The sequence below is a fragment of the Notothenia coriiceps genome, unplaced genomic scaffold (assembly GCF_000735185.1).
Source record: "Notothenia coriiceps isolate Sejong01 unplaced genomic scaffold, NC01 NC01_scaffold00033175, whole genome shotgun sequence".
Lineage (NCBI taxonomy): Eukaryota > Metazoa > Chordata > Actinopteri > Perciformes > Nototheniidae > Notothenia > Notothenia coriiceps.
Genome location: NW_011365876.1, coordinates 5,803 through 8,289, shown reverse-complemented (window position 1 = coordinate 8,289; position 2,487 = coordinate 5,803).

The window sequence follows — 2,487 nt, the reverse complement described above, 5'->3', positions numbered from 1 at the left end:
ATCCTCCAATCATCCGTGAAAATGTCTTTATCAATAAGAGTCTGGTCAATCTCAGTAATGAAGTCGGCGAGCCAAAGTCTTTTCATTAACGCGTTGTAATTGTTTCTGAAGAAATATTCTGGTATGTCATACTCGTGTTGCCTCTGGCCGGGGTGACTGACTCGGCGTCCGTTGCAGATTTCTTCTCTGTACCGATGTATCACCCTCTCCACAATATCAACCAACACCGATTTCACTGTGTCCATAAACAGAGACGTCTTGGCCCAAGGAGCAAAATAAGCAGCAGTAGTACTGCAAGATTCGGGTGTCCAAAATGGTGGTGATGATGGTAGTCCAGGAGTTTGTTCCTGGCTGCAACTCGCGGTGGGAGACTTGGTTTTTCTCAGATCCATGGCTAGTTTTCAACGGTCATCTTAGTGGGGTCCTTAGTTTTAGATGATTTGCTGAGTGGAGGGTGGGACTTATTGCGTTGAATGGGGGGAGTCATCTGTAGAATTGAGAGTTTTTTAAAAAGTTCTTTAAGCTTTGTAGCTTTTTCATCTATCATTTCCAACCAGGCAGCAAGCGGTCAAATTTTAGAATAAGTAATAGTTTATCATGATTTTACAGAATAAGTCAAAAGTATAGTTTGTCAGAAAAAAATATATATGGAAAAGTCATTGTGTACAATAGTATGTTGAAAATCAAAAAAAGAACTTCATATTCTACCAGTTGTTAAGTGTTGCATATATCAAATTGTGTCTAAAAGTATCTTAGTAACACAAGAAAAGAGAAAAAAGCATTGATGTTAACAAAACTGGATTGATCCACTGAAATAGCGTTAAAATCAAAAAGTACCTTTAAAGAAAATGTATTCAGACAAAGTCTTTTATTTTCAAAAAATGTTTAAGGTTTTGCATACATAAAAAGTGTATCTTACGGTTCCTTTGTAAGAGAATTACTCCCACAAATCTGCCGAGTGTTAGTAAAAAGTGTTAAAATCACAAACTTGCCTTTCAGAGAAACAGTCTTTAAGAAAAAAATCTAATCAGGCAATGTACTTCATTTTCTAGTTTTAAGGTTTTGCATACCTCAAAGTGTGTTTAAAAGAATCTTGGCAAGAGAAAAAAAAGCCATAATCTGCCTAGGCCATTAAAAACAAACTGAATTCCTTACAAAGTACTTCATATTCTACCAGTTGTTAAGGGTTGCATACATCAAAGTGTGTCTAAAAGTATCTTAGTAACACAAGAAAAGAGAAAAAAGCATTGATGTCAACAAAAACTGGAATGTTCCATTGAAATAGCGTTAAAATCAAAAGTACCTTTAAAGAATATGTATTCAGACAAAGTATTTTATTTTCAAAAAAATGTTTAAGGTTTTGCATACATAAAAAGTGTATCCTACAGTTCCTTTGTGAGAGAATTACACACAAATCTGCCGAGTGTCAGTAAAAATGGTTAAAATCACAAACTTGCCTTTTAGAGAAACAGTCTTTAAGAAAAAATCTAATCAGACAATGTACTTCATTTTCTAGTTTTAAGGTTTTGCATACCCCAAAATCTGCCTAGGCCATTACAATAAACCAAATTCCTTCTTAAGTATTTCATATTCTACCAGTTGTTAAGTGTTGCATACATCAAAGTGTATCGAAAAGTATCTTAGTAACACAAGAAAAGAGAAAAAAGCCAAAATCTGCCTAGTGTCAGTAAATAAGTGTTGAAATCACAAACTTGCCTTTTAGAGTCACAGTCTTTAAGAAAATAAAATGTTACAAAGTGGTTGACATTCTACCAGTTGTACAATGTTCCTACATAAAAGTGTATCACAAAAGTATCTTGGTTTCAAAAATGTTTAAGGTTTTGTAAACATAAAAAGTGTATCTTACAGTTCCTTTGTGAGAGAATTACACACAAATCTGCCGAGTGTCAGTAAAAAAAGTGTTAAAAACACAAACTTACCTTTTAGAGAAACAGTCTTTAAGAAAAAATCTAATCAGACAATGTACTTCATTTCTAGTTTTAAGGTTTTGCATACCTCAAAGTGTGTCTAAAAGTATATTGGCAAGAGAAAAAAGCCAAAATCTGCCTAGGCCATTAAAATAAACTGAATTCCTTCTTAAGTATTTAATATTCTAACAGTTGTTAAGTGTTGCATACATCAACGTGTATCTAAAAGTATCTTAGTAACACAAGAAAAGAGAAAAAAGCCAAAATCTGCCTAGGCCATTAAAATCAGCATCAGACCTGTTGAAGGGGGGGGGCGTTACAGGGGGATGAGTCTGTCTGGCTCTCTGAGGGATGGTGTGTGAGAGGATCACTGAAGATCAAACTTAGATCAGCACTTGTCGCAGAAGGTAAGCTGTGTGTAAACTCCAGAGAGGGGAGGTTTTGGTACACTGATGGCTGGCTTACTCTGCAAACTTCATCACCTTTTAACAAGAAAGTAAGTATATAAAACGTTGTTTTACACATCAGCAAAAAAAAAAACATATTTGATTTAAAAAAT